This window comes from Schistocerca piceifrons, chromosome 7 (assembly GCF_021461385.2).
Source record: "Schistocerca piceifrons isolate TAMUIC-IGC-003096 chromosome 7, iqSchPice1.1, whole genome shotgun sequence".
Classification (NCBI taxonomy): domain Eukaryota; kingdom Metazoa; phylum Arthropoda; class Insecta; order Orthoptera; family Acrididae; genus Schistocerca; species Schistocerca piceifrons.
The window spans coordinates 516,393,224-516,412,154 of record NC_060144.1 but is presented as its reverse complement, the minus strand read 5'-3'; positions in this window follow the sequence as shown (position 1 = coordinate 516,412,154).

Below are 18,931 nucleotides of genomic sequence, written 5' to 3'. Positions count from 1 at the left end.
AATACCCCAGAGCTGACATTCAGTCCGAAGGGTAGAACACAAAACTGATAGGTTCGCCCCCCGAACATAAATGCAGTATATTTCCGAGAATCAGGAGTGATACCCACCTGCCAAAACGAATTAGCGAGATCTATTGTGGAAAAATATTTTGCATCTAGAAATTTCTGTAATTGCTCTTCTAAATTTTCAGGTTTTGTGTGAACCGGTAAAATTATTTCATTAATAGCTCGTGCGTCTAACACTAACCTAATGCTTCCATTTGATTTTTTGACAACAAGTAGAGGACTACAGTAAGGTGAGGTGGATGGTTCAATGACCTTCCAGTCTAACATTTGTTTTAATTCTTGCCACACAGCAGGTCGTTGAGATAACGGTACGTTATATGTCTTATGGTAGAAGATCTTGTGAGGCTTAACTTCAATCTTGTACACATACGTGTTGATAACACCTAATCGTTTGGTAAAAACTTGTAAATATTTGGATAACACTTCCTGTAGTTCATGTACACTGAGAGCTGTAGCTTCACTTATCTTATGATCAAGCAATGTTTTCAAGTCCATTAGCTCTGTGTCAGATGAGTGGGTTTGCATGTCTTGAATGTCTTTGTCAAGTACTAACTGAACCTTGTACCCTGTACAGTGTTTGTCATGCTTTAGAGTTCTCCTGTCCAAATCAATAATAATTACACTGCCTTTATCATTTAAAATACATTTACCTTTGGAGAAGTCTATAATGCAGTCCTTCTCGCTCATAATATCTATTCCTAATATGCAATTTGTCACAAGGTTTTGTACAACCAGGAATGGCCATTGTACGGTTCCATTACCTATTTTAACGTTTACAAAAACTTGCTTTGTAACCCTACATGACTTATTACCTAGTGCAGTAGTTATTTTACAGTTTTGGGCAGGAAACTCAGGCACAGGTTCCAATTCACACATCTTTTTATAGAAATTAAAAGACAAAACGCTCACAGCTGCACCTGTATCTAGGATAATAGTAGTTGGAATCCCACCTACTACACCAGTAGTAGATGCTAAAACAATTTCATTTGTGTTTAAACGACATTGTGTACTGTCATGTAAAAGTTCATCTGATATATTGTTATTGTGGTTGTATCTTATAAATAACAGGTAGTTTTTGTTTAGAATTACTCGGCATATCATTATCCTGTTGTTCAAGTGTGGTGTCAAATAACTGATTGACATTGAAGTCGCCCCCCAAGAATTCTTCAGCCACGACCTGGGGCAAAGTAGTGACTGTTTCTAGTTTGTTGGATTATCATTTGTACTAGGTACTGACACAGATTGGGGTTGTGCATCAGGTGTCATTTCTATTATATTCACATTCGGATATTGCCTATTATGATCTCCAAACTTTTGCGGTTGTTGTTGCTGTTGCGCATTATAACTTACCTGTCGGTCGTAAGGTGTGCTCCAATTTTGTCCTGGTGGCTGCTGTGGTAAAGCAGTATTTGAATGATAGTATTGATCGCTACGAGTCCAGCCTTGATGCTGTCTTGGCTCGTAGTTATTATTATTTCTATTTCTGTTTGTGTTTTTGTTGTTACATTTGTATCCGTTGTTACCGTTGTTGTTATTACCGCGGTGCCTTTTGTATGGATTGCCGCATGAAGTGTTATTACTGTTGTAATTGTTGTTTGTATTGGAATGCGCGTGTTGATTTTGATTTCCGTATTGAGACGGCATGTGAGTTTGCTGTTTTTGCTGTACCGCGTATCCAACTGTGGGCGCGCCAGAATTGTGTTGGCAAGCCTGCATGTTTTGCATACCACTAGTGTAAACATTGTGGCTGCTGTTTTGCCGCGCGAAGCGCTGATCTTCAAGTAACATGTCAACCGAATCTAAAGCTGTTAAAAAATAATCTGAATCGTCATCCGGGATATGTAGAAGTTTTTCCTTAATGTTGAAAGGCAATTTGGCCTTCAACGCTCGGAGTATATCACGCGTTGCGACTGGTTCGTCTAAAAAATGTCCCATGTTCAAGTATTTTTCAAAATATCTGCGTAAGTTACCATTTTTACTGTTAAAAGTTTCAGGTTCTAAAATTTGTCTTCTGAGTCGCTCCTGGACGGATTGCGACCAGAATTTGTTCAGAAAAGCACGCTCAAACTCACTGTACGTGGTACATACGTCAGCTTGACTGTATGCCCAGACAGCTGCATCGCCTTGGATGTAACCGACAATATATGAAATCTTTTTCCGGTCACTCCAAGTGCGTGGAAATGCGTTACTAAAAGATTTAAGAAAAATCACCGGATGAATGGTTCGTTTTTCTGGGATAAAAGCCTGAAATTGCCTGTGTTTTATTAAGCTTTCTTCTTCCTTTGCATTATGATATGGATTTGTTCCACTGTAATTACTGCAATGCTCAGCTGGCGAGTAATTACGATAATGTTGCTGTAGTTTACCATGATAATAGCTTGTGTTTGTGGTTGCACGTCGTGGTATGTGTTGTAGTCGTGGTGTGTTTTGTTCTTGTGTGTATGTTGTGTGCGGTATGTGTGCGTCACACTCGTATGTATATTGGTTTCTGAACTGTACATTTTGACTGATATTTTCGTTACATTCAGACTGTGGTTGATCGGTGAATTGTCTCATGGGTGCAGTGACGGATTGTACTGCATCACTAATCAGCTGTTTGTTATTAGTGATGTATTCCACTACGGAGTCGTGCACAATTGTTGGTAAATTTTCACGTATGCATCTATCAAAATGTTTGTCTTTGTTCTCTACCCAATCATGAAATTCTTTATTAATATTTTGAAAATGAGCTGTGGCATCAGATTGTAAGATGTCAGTCAGGTGTTGTTCAACATCGTCAAATTTATTCTGCACGTCAGTAATTCGTTTTTCAAGGTTGTCGTGTACTGAAGGATATGTTTGAATTTGTTCAGTAAGAGCTTCACACGTGACATTAAGGTTTTTTAATTGTATCTGTAAAAGTGCTACGTCATTTGTAGTCTTTTCTTGTCTCGTATTAAGCTTGGAAAATTTCGTACTGAGTTCAGTCATCTGTTTGGTCAGTGTGACGTCTATAAGTTCCACACGTTTACACAAGGTGTCATTACATGCCTTGATTGCTATGAGGTCAGATTTAATTTCGTCATTTTGTGTCTTTAAGGTTGCCATGTTTTCCGCGTTCTGTTTCATTAGCACTTGTAACATGTTGGCAATGTTTACTGTTTGCAAGGTCTCTGCCCCCGCCGCGTCATTAGACGTGACGTCATGTATTAACATGGGCTCTGACTGAGACTTTGAAATTTTTGTGGTGGACGGCCTATTGTCAAAACTTCCGTTAACACTTGCGTCAATATTTGATGAATCGTCACTACCGGTTGCTGTCGTAAAGTCATTTTCTAACACTTGTCTCTCGTCCGAGTCGGATTGCGTCTGAATAGTATGTCTTTGCTGTTCCATCTTTGCGTATTGTTTTCTAGTTATGACCATGCCACACGTGATATATATTTCAAGAAATTAATGTTTGACACTGGTTTTAAAATAAAATGCAGTTGAGCATGAACCGCTCGTAGCAACAATGGCAGTTTGTTAATTTAAAAATGTAAACTGAATATGGGATTATTGTTAATGGCTGCTGTCCATGTTACAACGTATCGTACAGAAGTCGGCCATATTGTACACTCGTGTATTGGTATTGTTGCAGAAGTTATTGTTTAAGGAAAAGTACTGAGAATGAAATTTATCACTGAAAACTGCTACGCGCGAAAGAAATACTACAGAATCTACTGAAGAGCTAATACACTGAATTATGCGTCTGGTCAAGCCTGCCAATGCAAAGATGCTGCGTCTTACCTTATTTTGCTGGAAGCTTAATTGCGTCTTCCCGCAAAATTTTAGAATTGGAAAATATCTTCAGATCTTTGTTATTTCTCATACATTCACGTCCAGGTCCAGAAAGTTGATTTTTCACATGAAACAAAGAGAACAATGTAACAAATGACAAAATAACAAGTCCTGTCACGGTCGCCAATATAAAATAAATAAAATAAAATAAAATAAAATATTAATTATGTATTATTGTATGATAGTGATTGGTTGTAATTAATATTTACGTGACGTTTAATTATTCGGTATCAGACGCTTGACAATGGCTTTTTCGTAAATGTAATGTTATTCGTAGTTGACCGTGAAATAAGACTCAAATAATCGGACTTCGTATTTAAATCGTTTCCAAAGACTGCTGCAGTAGGTGCGGACTCAAATCTAAATCTCAATATTAGAATAATTTGCCAGCCATGTCAATACGTCGTACAGAGGTGATTGTCTATTTTATAAATATAAATTCTTTTCAGAATCGAGTGCCTAGTATGGTTGCAACTCGCAGTAATTTTCTATAACATGAAATATGGCGGTGTGCCAGACAATAAACTAAAATACGTGCTTCTCACACCACTTCAACCAGGACCTCCTTTCTTAATCAAACATACGAGTAACGTAATTGTGCTTTTGTTTTATCAGCGACACAGCGCTGCAGTTCTGTGCCATAGGCTTTATTTATTTCTCACAGATTAATTATTTAATTAAGATTTCGCGTTTCCGAGGAAACTCACGCACGGCATGCAAATGTGCCTTTATAAGTTTTGTTGCTTTTAGTGCCAACATATACCTCAGCATGTGACATAAGTTTCCCGACGATACATGTAAACGTTTCCGAGAGAAAATTGACCAATTTGACAATCTGGCATTATCCAATTTCGAAAGCAAATGACAAAACGGGAGGTTTTCTTAGGTTTTTACTAGATACTAACACGTTTCGCATTTTCTCGTGTAATGTGGCTGCCAGGCCTAAGTTCATGCAAACTCTAAAGCTTCTTGGGCAAGTGCAAGGCACAAAATCAGGCCAATAACTGAAATTTGGATAACTAAAACTTGACTTGTGCTACTTCTTACTTGCCGATTGCATCAACTTAGAAGCTTCTATTTTGTTGCTTGTAGTACCACCACATACCTCAGACCGCCACATAAATTTCCAACGATAAATGTAAAAGTTTCCGAGAGAAAAGCGACCTATGTGCCGATCTGGCAATATGTCATTACGAAAGCAAATGACGAAAACGAGGGGTTGTCAAAGGGTTTTACTAGATACTAACATGTTTGCATTTTCTCGTGTAATGTGGCTGCCAGAAACAAGTACATGCAAAATCTTAAGTTTCTTGGTCAACTGCAAGGCACCAAGACCAGCCATGAATTTATTTTCGATAAGCAAAACTTGACTTGTACTACTTCTTTCTTGAAGATTGCATCAACGTAGAAGCTTCCGTTTCGTTGCTTGTAGTACCACCTCATACCTCAGCACGCGACATAAGTTTCCAGATGATAAATGTAAACGTTTCCGAGAGGAAAGAGACCAATGTGACGATCTGGCATTACATCATTATGAAGGCTAATGACGAAAACGGGATGCTTTCTTAGGTTTTTACTACATATAAACACGTTTCGCACTTTCTCGTGTAATGTGGCTGCCAGACCTACATTTATGTAAAATCGTAATGTCCTTGGTCAACTGCAAGACACAAAAACCGGCCAATAATTGAATTTTCGATAGCTAAAACTTGACTTGTACTACTTCTTTCTTGCCAATTGAATCTACTTAGAAGCGTCTATTAAGTTTCCAGACGATAAATGTAAACGTTTCCGAGAGAAAGGCGACCAATGTGACGATCTGGTTTTACGTCATTACGAAAGTAAATGACGAAAACGGGAGATTTTCTTAGGCTTTTACTACATAAATAACACGTTTCACATTTTCACATGTAAGGTAGCTGCCAGAACTAGGTTCAATAAAAATCTTAAGATCCTCGGTCAACAGCAAGGCAGCAAAACCGGCCAATAATAGAATTTTCGATAGCTAAAACTTGACTTGTACTACTTCATACTAGAAAATTGCATCAACTTAGAAGCTTCTGTTTTGTTGCTTGTAGTACCACTGGATACCTCAGCACGCGACTTAAGTTTCCAGACGATAAATGTAAACGTTTCCGAGAGAAAGGCGACGAATGTGACGATCTGGCATTACGTCATTTCGAAAGCAAATGACGAAAACTGGAGGGTTTCTTAGGTTTTTGTTATATATAAACGCGCTTCGCATTTTATCGTGTAATGTGGGTGCCAGACCTCTATTTATGCAAAATGGTAATTTCATCGGTCAACTGCAAGGCACAAAAACCAGCCAATAATAGAATTTTCAATAGCTAAAACTTGACTTATGCTACTTCTTTCTTGCCCATTGAATCAACCTAGAAGCATCTATTCTGTTGCTCGTAGTGCCACCGCATACCTCAACACGCTTATTAGTTTCCAGACGGTAAATGTAAAAGTTTCCGAGGGATAGGCGAATAATGTGACGATCTGGCTTTACGTCATTACGAAAGCAAATGACGAAAACGGGATGTTTTCTTAGGTTTACACATATTAAAAGGTTTCGCATTTTATGGTGTAATGTGGTTTCCAGACCTCGGTTCATGCGAAATCTTAAGGTCCTCGGTCACCTGCAAGGCAGCAAAACCGGCCAATAATTGTATTTCCGATAACCTAAACTTGACTTGTACTACTTCTTACATGCCGATTGCATCAACTTCGAAGCTTCTGTTTTGTTGCTTGTAGTGCCACCGCATACGTCAGCACGCGACATAAGTTTCCAGACAATAAATGTAAACGTTTCCGAGAGGAAAGAGACCAATGTGACGATCTGGCATTACATCATTATGAAGGCTAATGACGAAAACGGGATGCTTTCTTAGGTTTTTACTACATATTAACACGTTTCGCATATTCTCGCCTAATGTGGCTGCTAGACCTCAGTTCATGCAAAATCTTAAGGTCCTTGGTCAACTGCAAGGCACCAAAACCGGTAAATAATTGAATGTTCGATAACTAAAACTTGAATTGTACTACTTCTTACTGCCGGTCAGTACGCGACTTAAGTTTCCAGACGATAAATGTAAACTTTTCTGAGAGAAAGGCGACCAGTGTGACGATCTGGCATTACGTCATTTCGAAAGCAAATGACGAAAACGGGAGGTTTTCTTAGGTTTTTACTACATATTAACACGTTTCGCATTTTCACGTGTAATGTAGCTGCCAGACCTAGGTTCATGCAAACCTTAAGGTCCTGGGACAACTGGAAGGCACCAAAACCGGCTAATAATTGAATTTTCGATAGCGAAAAATGACTTGTACTACTTCTTTATTGCCGATTGCATCATCTTAGTTGTTGTTGTTGTTGTGGTCTTCAGTCCTGAGACTGGTTTGATGCAGCTATCCATGCTACTCTATCCTGTGCAAGCTTCTTCATCTCACAGTACCTACTGCAGCCTACATCCTTCTGAATCTGCTTAGTGTATCCATCTCATGGTCTCCGTCCACGATTTTTACGCTCCACGCTGCCCTCCAGTACTAAATTGGTGATCCCTTGATGCCTCAGAACATGACCTACCAACCGATCGCTTTTTCTAGTCAAGTAGTGCCACAAACTCCACTTCTCCCCAATGTGACGATCTGGCTTTACGTCATTACAAAAGCAAATGACGAAAACGAGATTTTCTTAGGTTTTTACTACATATAAACACGTTTCACATTTTTTCGTGTAATGTGGCTGTCGGACCTCCGTTCATACAAAGTCTAAAGTTTCTCGGTCAACTGCAGCGCACCAAAACCGGCTAATAACTGAAATTTCGATAGCTAAAATTTGTCTTGTACTACTTCTCAATTGCTGATTGCATCAACTTAAGGTTCTATTTTGATGCATGTGGTGCCACCGAACCTCAGCACACGTCATAAGATTCCAGACGATAAATGTAAATGTTTTCGAGATAAATGTGACCAATGTGACGATCTGACATTACGTCATTACAAAAGCAAATGAGGAAAACTGTTGGTTTTCTTAGGTTTGTACTACATACTAACATGTTTCGAATTTTTTCGGGTAATGTGGCTGTGAGACCTAGGTTCATGCAATATCCTAAGGTCCTCGGTCAACTGCAAGCCATCAAAACCGGCCAATAACTGAATTTTCGATAACTAAAACTTGACTTGTACTACTTCTTACTTGCCGATTGCATCAACTTAGAATCTTCAGTTTTGTTGCTTTTAGTGCCAACATATACCTCAGCATGTGACATAAGTTTCCCGACGATAAATGTAAACGTTTCCGAGAGAAAAGCGACCAATGTGGCGATCTGGCATTACGCCATTACGAAAGCAAATGACGAAAACGGGAGGTTTTCTTCGGTTTTTACCTCATATTAACACGTTGCGCATTTTATCATCTGATGTGGCTGCCACACCTCGGTTCATTCAAGATCTTAAGGTCCTCAGTAAGCTACAAGGCACCAAAACCTGCCAATAACTGAATTTTCGATAGCTAAAACTTGAATTGTACTACTTCTTCTGTATTGTTGCTTGTACTGCCACCGTATACCTCAGCACGTGACACTAGTTTCCAGACGATACATGTAAATGTTTCCGAGAGAAAAGTGACCAATTTGACAATCTGGCATTATCCAATTTCGAAAGCAAATGACGAAAACGGGAAGTTTTCTTAGGTTTTTACTAGATACTAACACGTTTCGCATTTTCTCGTGTAATGTGGCTGCCAGGCCTAAGTTCATGCAAAATCTAAAGCTTCTCGGGCAAGTGCAAGGCACAAAATCAGGCCAATAACTGAAATTTGGATAACTAAAACTTGACTTGTGCTACTTCTTACTTGCCGATTGCATCAACTTAGAAGCTTCTATTTTGTTGCTTGTAGTACCACCACATACCTCAGACCGCCACATAAATTTCCAACGATAAATCTAAAAGTTTCCGAGAGAAAAGCGACCTATGTGCCGATCTGGCAATATGTCATTACGAAAGCAAATGATGAAAACGAGGGGTTGTCAAAGGGTTTTACTAGATACTAACATGTTTGCATTTTCTCGTGTAATGTGGCTGCCAGAAACAAGTTCATGCAAAATCTTAAGTTTCTTGGTCAACTGCAAGGCACCAAGACCAGCCATGAATTTATTTTCGATAACCAAAACTTGACTTGTACTACTTCTTTCTTGAAGATTGCATCAACGTAGAAGCTTCCGTTTCGTTGCTTGTAGTACCACCTCATAACTCAGCACGCGACATAAGTTTCCAGATGATAAATGTAAACGTTTCCGAGAGCAAAGCGACCAATGTGACGATCTGGCACTATGTCATAATGAAAGCAAATGACAAAAACGTGAGATTTTCTTAGGTTTTTACTACATATTATCACGTTTCTCATATTCTCGCGTAATGTGGCTGCTAGACCTCGGTACATGCAAAATCTTAAGGTCCTCGGTCAAGTGCAAGGCACCAAATCCGGCCAATAACTGAATTTTCAATAACTACATCTTGACTTGTAGTACTTATTACTCGCAGATGGCATCAACTTAGAAACTTCTGTTTTGTTGCTTGTAGTGCCACCGCATACGTCAGCACGCGACATAAGTTTCCAGACAATAAATGTAAACGTTTCCGAGAGGAAAGAGACCAATGTGACGATCTGGCATTACATCATTATGAAGGCTAATGACGAAAACGGGATGCTTTCTTAGGTTTTTACTACATATAAACACGTTTCGCATTTTCTCGTGTAATGTGGCTGCCAGACCTACATTTATGTAAAATGGTAAAGTCCTTGGTCAACTGCAAGACACAAAAACGGGCCAATAATTGAATTTTCGATAGCTAAAACTTGACTTGTACTACTTCTTTCTTGCCAATTGAATCTACCTAGAAGCGTCTATTAAGTTTCCAGACGATAAATGTAAACGTTTCCGAGAGAAAGGCGACCAATGTGACGATTTGGTTTTACGTCATTACGAAAGTAAATGACGAAAACGGGAGATTTTCTTAGGTTTTTACTACATAAATAACACGTTTCACATTTTCACATGTAAGGTAGCTGCCAGAACTAGGTTCAATAAAAATCTTAAGATCCTCGGTCAACAGCAAGCCAGCAAAACCGGCCAATAATAGAATTTTCGATAGCTAAAACTTGACTTGTACTACTTCATACTAGAAAATTGCATCAACTTAGAAGCTTCTGTTTTGTTGCTTGTAGTACCACTGGATACCTCAGCACGCGACTTAAGTTTCCAGACGATAAATGTAAACGTTTCCGAGAGAAAGGCGACGAATGTGACGATCTGGCATTACGTCATTTCGAAAGCAAGTGACGAAAACTGGAGGGTTTCTTAGGTTTTTGTTATATATAAACGCGCTTCGCATTTTATCGTGTAATGTGGGTGCCAGACCTCTATTTATGCAAAATGGTAATTTCCTCGGTCAACTGCAAGGCACAAAAACCGGCCAATAATAGAATTTTCGATAGCTAAAACTTGACTTATGCTACTTCTTTCTTGCCCATTGAATCAACCTAGAAGCATCTATTCTGTTGCTCGTAGTGCCACCGCATACCTCAACACGCTTATTAGTTTCCAGACGGTAAATGTAAAAGTTTCCGAGGGATAGGCGAATAATGTGACGATCTGGCTTTACGTCATTACGAAAGCAAATGACGAAAACGGGATGTTTTCTTAGGTTTACACATATTAAAAGGTTTCGCATTTTATGGTGTAATGTGGTTTCCAGACCTCGGTTCATGCGAAATCTTAAGGTCCTCGGTCACCTGCAAGGCAGCAAAACCGGCCAATAATTGTATTTCCGATAACCTAAACTTGACTTGTACTACTTCTTACTTGCCGATTGCATCAACTTCGAAGCTTCTGTTTTGTTGCTTGTAGTGCCACCGCATACGTCAGCACGCAACATAAGTTTCCAGACAATAAATGTAAACGTTTCCGAGAGGAAAGAGACCAATGTGACGATCTGGCATTACATCATTATGAAGGCTAATGACGAAAACGGGATGCTTTCTTAGGTTTTTACTACATATTAACACGTTTCGCATATTCTCGCCTAATGTGGCTTCTAGACCTCAGTTCATGCAAAATCTTAAGGTCCTTGGTCAACTGCAAGGCACCAAAACCGGTAAATAATTGAATGTTCGATAACTAAAACTTGACTTGTACTACTTCTTACTGCCGATTGCATCAATGTAGAAGTTTCTATTTTGTTGCTTGTAGTGCCACCGCATACGTCAGTACGCGACTTAAGTTTCCAGACGATAAATGTAAACTTTTCTGACAGAAAGGCGACCAGTGTGACGATCTGGCATTACGTCATTTCGAAAGCAAATGACGAAAACGGGAGGTTTTCTTAGGTTTTTACTACATATTAACACGTTTCGCATTTTCACGTGTAATGTAGCTGCCAGACCTAGGTTCATGCAAACCTTAAGGTCCTTGGACAACTGCAAGGCACCAAAACCAGCTAATAATTGAATTTTCGATAGCGAAAAAATGACTTGTACTACTTCTTTCTTGCCGATTGCATCATCTTAGTTGTTGTTGTTGTTGTGGTCTTCAGTCCTGAGACTGGTTTGATGCAGCTATCCATGCTACTCTATCCTGTGCAAGCTTCTTCATCTCACAGTACCTACTGCAGCCTACATCCTTCTGAATCTGCTTAGTGTATCCATCTCATGGTCTCCGTCCACGATTTTTACGCTCCACGCTGCCCTCCAGTACTAAATTGGTGATCCCTTGATGCCTCAGAACATGACCTACCAACCGATCGCTTCTTCTAGTCAAGTAGTGCCACAAACTCCACTTCTCCCCAATGTGACGATCTGGCTTTACGTCATTACAAAAGCAAATGACGAAAACGAGATTTTCTTAGGTTATTACTACATATAAACACGTTTCACATTTTTTCGTGTAATGTGGCTGTCGGACCTCCGTTCATACAAAGTCTAAAGTTTCTCGGTCAACTGCAGCGCACCAAAACCGGCTAATAACTGAAATTTCGGTAGCTAAAATTTGTCTAGTACTACTTCTCAATTGCTGATTGCATCAACTTAAGGTTCTATTTTGATGCATGTGGTGCCACCGAACCTCAGCACACGTCATAAGATTCCAGACGATAAATGTAAATGTTTTCGAGATAAATGTGACCAATGTGACGATCTGACATTACGTCATTACAAAAGCAAATGAGGAAAACTGTTGGTTATCTTAGGTTTGTACTACATACTAACATGTTTCGAATTTTTTCGGGTAATGTGGCTGTGAGACCTAGGTTCATGCAATATCCTAAGGTCCTCGGTAAACTGCAAGCCATCAAAACCGGCCAATAACTGAATTTTCGATAACTAAAACTTGACTTGTACTACTTCTTACTTGCCGATTGCATCAACTTAGAATCTTCAGTTTTCTTGCTTTTAGTGCCAACATATACCTCAGCATGTGACATAAGTTTCCCGACGATACATGTAAACGTTTCCGAGAGAAAAGTGACCATTTTGACAATCTGGCATTATCCAATTTCGAAAGCTAATGACGAAAACGGGAGGTTTTCTTAGGTTTTTACTAGATACTAACACGTTTCGCATTTTCTCGTGTAATGTGGCTGCCAGGCCTAAGTTCATGCAAAATCTAAAGCTTCTTGGTCAAGTGCAAGGCACAAAAACAGGCCAATAACTGAAATTTGGCTAACTAAAACTTGACTTGTGCTACTTCTTACTTGCCGATTGCATCAACTTAGAAGCTTCTATTTTGTTGCTTGTAGTACCACCACATACCTCAGACCGCCACATAAATTTCCAACGATAAATGTAAAAGTTTCCGAGAGATAAGCGACCTATGTGCCGATCTGGCAATATGTCATTACGAAAGCAAATGACGAAAACGAGGGGTTGTCAAAGGGTTTTACTAGATACTAACATGTTTGCATTTTCTCGTGTAATGTGGCTGCCAGAAACAAGTTCATGCAAAATCTTAAGTTTCTTGGTCAACTGCAAGGCACCAAGACCAGCCATGAATTTATTTTCGATAACCAAAACTTGACTTGTACTACTTCTTTCGTGAAGATTGCATCAACGTAGAAGCTTCCGTTTCGTTGCTTGTAGTACCACCTCATACCTCAGCACGCGACATAAGTTTCCAGATGATAAATGTAAACGTTTCCGAGAGCAAAGCGACCAATGTGACGATCTGGCACTATGTTATAATGAAAGCAAATGACGAAAACGTGAGGTTTTCTTAGGTTTTTACTACATATTATCACGTTTCTCATATTCTCGCGTAATGTGGCTGCTAGACCTCGGTTCATGCAAAATCTTAAGGTCCTCGGTCAAGTGCAAGGCATCAAATCCGGCCAATAACTGAATTTTCGATAACTACATCTTGACTTGTAGTACTTATTACTCGCAGATGGCATCAACTTAGAAACTTCTGTTTTGTTGCTTGTAGTGCCACCGCAAACGTCAGCATGCGACATAAGTTTCCAGACAATAAATGTAAACGTTTCCGAGAGGAAAGAGACCAATGTGACGATCTGGCATTACATCATTATGAAGGCTAATGACGAAAACGGGATGCTTTCTTAGGTTTTTACTACATATAAACACGTTTCGCATTTTCTCGTGTAATGTGGCTGCCAGACCTACATTTATGTAAAATGGTAAAGTCCTTGGTCAACTGCAAGACACAAAAACCGGCCAATAATTGAATTTTCGATAGCTAAAACTTGACTTGTACTACTTCTTTCTTGCCAATTGAATCTACTTAGAAGCGTCTATTAAGTTTCCAAACGATAAATGTAAACGTTTCCGAGAGAAAGGCGACCAATGTGACGATCTGGTTTTACGTCATTACGAAAGTAAATGACGAAAACGGGAGATTTTCTTAGGTTTTTACTACATAAATAACACGTTTCACATTGTCACATGTAAGGTAGCTGCCAGAACTAGGTTCAATAAAAATCTTAAGATCCTCGGTCAACAGCAAGGCAGCAAAACCGGCCAATAATAGAATTTTCGATAGCTGAAACTTGACTTGTACTACTTCATACTAGGTAATTGCATCAACTTAGAAGCTTCTGTTTTGTTGCTTGTAGTACCACTGGATACCTCAGCACGCGACTTAAGTTTCCAGACGATAAATGTAAACGTTTCCGAGAGAAAGGCGACGAATGTGGCGATCTGGCATTACGTCATTTCGAAAGCAAATGTCGAAAACTGGAGGGTTTCTTAGGTTTTTGTTATATATAAACGCGCTTCGCATTTTATCGTGTAATGTGGGTGCCAGGGCTCTATTTATGCAAAATGGTAATTTCCTCGGTCAACTGCAAGGCACAAAAACCGGCCAATAATAGAATTTTCGATAGCTAAAACTTGACTTATGCTACTTCTTTCTTGCCCATTGAATCAACCTAGAAGCATCTATTCTGTTGCTCGTAGTGCCACCGCATACCTCAACACGCTTATTAGTTTCCAGACGGTAAATGTAAAAGTTTCCGAGGGATAGGCGAATAATGTGACGATCTGGCTTTACGTCATTACGAAAGCAAATGACGAAAACGGGATGTTTTCTTAGGTTTACACATATTAAAAGGTTTCGCATTTTATGGTGTAATGTGGTTTCCAGACCTCGGTTCATGCGAAATCTTGAGGTCCTCGGTCACCTGCAAGGCAGCAAAACCGGCCAATAATTGTATTTTCGATAACCTAAACTTGACTTGTACTACTTCTTACTTGCCGATTGCATCAACTTCGAAGCTTCTGTTTTGTTGCTTGTAGTGCCACCGCATACGTCAGCACGCAACATAAGTTTCCAGACAATAAATGTAAACGTTTCCGAGAGGAAAGAGACCAATGTGACGATCTGGCATTACATCATTATGAAGGCTAATGACGAAAACGGGATGCTTTCTTAGGTTTTTACTACATATTAACACGTTTCGCATATTCTCGCCTAATGTGGCTGCCAGACCTCAGTTCATGCAAAATCTTAAGGTCCTTGGTCAACTGCAAGGCACCAAAATCGGTAAATAATTGAATGTTCGATAACTAAAACTTGACTTGTACTACTTCTTACTGCCGATTGCATCAATGTAGAAGTTTCTATTTTGTTGCTTGTAGTGCCACCGCATACGTCAGTACGCGACTTAAGTTTCCAGACGATAAATGTAAACTTTTCTGAGAGAAAAGCGACCAGTGTGACGATCTGGCATTACGTCATTTCGAAAGCAAATGACGAAAACGGGAGGTTTTCTTAGGTTTTTACTACATATTAACACGTTTCGCATTTTCACGTGTAATGTAGCTGCCAGACCTAGGTTCATGCAAACCTTAAGGTCCTTGGTCAACTGCAAGGCACCAAAACCGGCTAATAATTGAATTTTCGATAGCGAAAAAATGACTTGTACTACTTCTTTCTTGCCGATTGCATCATCTTAGTTGTTGTTGTTGTTGTTGTGGTCTTCAGTCCTGAGACTGGTTTGATGCAGCTATCCATGCTACTCTATCCTGTGCAAGCTTCTTCATCTCACAGTACCTACTGCAGCCTACATCCTTCTGAATCTGCTTAGTGTATCCATCTCATGGTCTCCGTCCACGATTTTTACGCTCCACGCTGCCCTCCAGTACTAAATTGGTGATCCCTTGATGCCTCAGAACATGACCTACCAACCGATCGCTTCTTCTAGTCAAGTAGTGCCACAAACTCCACTTCTCCCCAATGTGACGATCTGGCTTTACGTCATTACAAAAGCAAATGACGAAAACGAGATTTTCTTAGGTTTTTACTACATATAAACACGTTTCACATTTTTTCGTGTAATGTAGCTGTCGGACCTCCGTTCATACAAAGTCTAAAGTTTCTCGGTCAACTGCAGCGCACCAAAACCGGCTAATAACTGAAATTTCGATAGCTAAAATTTGTCTTGTACTACCTCTCAATTGCTGATTGCATCAACTTAAGGTTCTATTTTGATGCATGTGGTGCCACCGAACCTCAGCACACGTCATAAGATTCCAGACGATAAATGTAAATGTTTTCGAGATAAATGTGACCAATGTGACGATCTGACATTACGTCATTACAAAAGCAAATGAGGAAAACTGTTGGTTTTCTTAGGTTTGTACTACATATTAACATGCTTCGAATTTTTTCGGGTAATGTGGCTGTGAGACCTAGGTTCATGCAATATCATAAGGTCCTCGGTCAACTGCAAGCCATCAAAACCGGCCAATAACTGAATTTTCGATAACTAAAACTTGACTTGTACTACTTCTTACTTGCCGATTGCATCAACTTAGAATCTTCAGTTTTGTTGCTTTTAGTGCCAACATATACCTCAGCATGTGACATAAGTTTCCCGACGATAAATGTAAACGTTTCCGAGAGAAAAGCGACCAATGTGGCGATCTGGCATTACGTCATTACGAAAGCAAATGACGAAAACGGAAGGTTTTCTTCGGTTTTTACCTCATATTAACACGTTGCGCATTTTATCATCTGATGTGGCTGCCACACCTCGGTTCATTCAAGATCTTAAGGTCCTCAGTAAGCTACAAGGCACCAAAACCTGCCAATAACTGAATTTTCGATAGCTAAAACTTGAATTGTACTACTTCTTCTGTATTGTTGCTTGTACTGCCACCGTATACCTCAGCACGTGACACTAGTTTCCAGACGATACATGTAAACGTTTCCGAGAGAAAAGTGACCAATTTGACAATCTGGCATTATCCAATTTCGAAAGCAAATGACGAAAACGGGAAGTTTTCTTAGGTTTTTACTAGATACTAACACGTTTCGCATTTTCTCGTGTAATGTGGCTGCCAGGCCTAAGTTCATGCAAAATCTAAAGCTTCTCGGTCAAGTGCATTGCACAAAAACAGGCCAATAACTGAAATTTGGCTAACTAAAACTTGACTTGTGCTACTTCTTACTTGCCGATTGCATCAACTTAGAAGCTTCTATTTTGTTGCTTGTAGTACCACCACATACCTCAGACCGCCACATAAATTTCCAACGATAAATGTAAAAGTTTCCGAGAGAAAAGCGACCTATGTGCCGATCTGGCAATATGTCATTACGAAAGCAAATGACGAAAACGAGGGGTTGTCAAAGGGTTTTACTAGATACTAACATGTTTGCATTTTCTCGTGTAATGTGGCTGCCAGAAACAAGTTCATGCAAAATCTTAAGTTTCTTGGTCAACTGCAAGGCACCAAGACCAGCCATGAATTTATTTTCGATAACCCAAACTTGACTTGTACTACTTCTTTCTTGAAGATTGCATCAACGTAGAAGCTTCCGTTTCGTTGCTTGTAGTACCACCTCATACCTCAGCACGCGACATAAGTTTCCAGATGATAAATGTAAACGTTTCCGAGAGCAAAGCGACCAATGTGACGATCTGGCACTATGTCATAATGAAAGCAAATGACAAAAACGTGAGGTTTTCTTAGGTTTTTACTACATATTATCACGTTTCTCATATTCTCGCGTAATGTGGCTGCTAGACCTCGGTTCATGCAAAATCTTAAGGTCCTCGGTCAAGTGCAAGGCACCAAATCCTGCCAATAACTGAATTTTCGATAACTACATCTTGACTTGTAGTACTTATTACTCGCAGATGGCATCAACTTAGAAACTTCTGTTTTGTTGCTTGTAGTGCCACCGCATACGTCAGCACGCGACATAAGTTTCCAGACAATAAATGTAAACGTTTCCGAGAGGAAAGAGACCAATGTGACGATCTGGCATTACATCATTATGAAGGCTAATGACGAAAACGGGATGCTTTCTTAGGTTTTTACTACATATAAACACGTTTCGCACTTTCTCGTGTAATGTGGCTGCCAGACCTACATTTATGTAAAATGGTAAAGTCCTTGGTCAACTGCAAGACACAAAAACGGGCCAATAATTGAATTTTCGATAGCTAAAACTTGACTTGTACTACTTCTTTCTTGCCAATTGAATCTACTTAGAAGCGTCTATTAAGTTTCCAGACGATAAATGTAAACGTTTCCGAGAGAAAGGCGACCAATGTGACGATCTGGTTTTACGTCATTACGAAAGTAAATGACGAAAACGGGAGATTTTCTTAGGTTTTTACTACATAAATAACACGTTTCACATTTTCACATGTAAGGTAGCTGCCAGAACTAGGTTCAATAAAAATCTTAAGATCCTCGGTCAACAGCAAGGCAGCAAAACCGGCCAATAATAGAATTTTCGATAGCTAAAACTTGACTTGTACTACTTCTTTCTTGCCAATTGAATCTACTTAGAAGCGGTTATTAAGTTTCCAGACGATAAATGTAAACGTTTCCGAGAGAAAGGCGACGAATGTGACGATCTGGCTTTACGTCATTACGAAAGCAAATGACGAAAACGGGAGGTTTTCTTAGGTTTTTACTACATACTAACACGTTTCGCATTTGCTCGTGTAATGTGGCTGCCAGACCTTGGTTCATGCAAAATCTGAAGGTCCTCGGTCAACTGCAAGGCACCAAAACCGGCCAATAATTGAATTTTCGATGGCTGAAACTTGCCTTGTACTAGTTCTTACTTGCCGTTTGCATCAACTTAGAAGCTTCTGTTTGTAGTCCCACCGCGTACCTCAGCACGCGACATTAAGTTTCCAGACGAAAAATGTAAACGCTTCCGAGAGAAAAGTGACCAATGTGACGATCTGGCACTGCGTCATTACGAAAGCAAATGACGAAAACGGGAGGTTTTCTTTGGTTTTTACTACATATTAACACGTTTCGCATTTTATCGTGTAATGTGCCTGCCAGACCCCGTTTCATGCAAATTTCTAAGGTCCTCGGTCAACTGCAAGGTCCCAAAACCGGCCAATAATAGAATTTTCGATAACTAAAACTTGACTTGTACTACTTCCTACTTGCCGATTGCATCAACTTAGAAGCTCCTATTTGGTTGCTTGTAGTGCCACCGCATACCTTAGCACGTGATATAAACTTCCAGACGATAAATTTAAACTTTTCCGAGAGA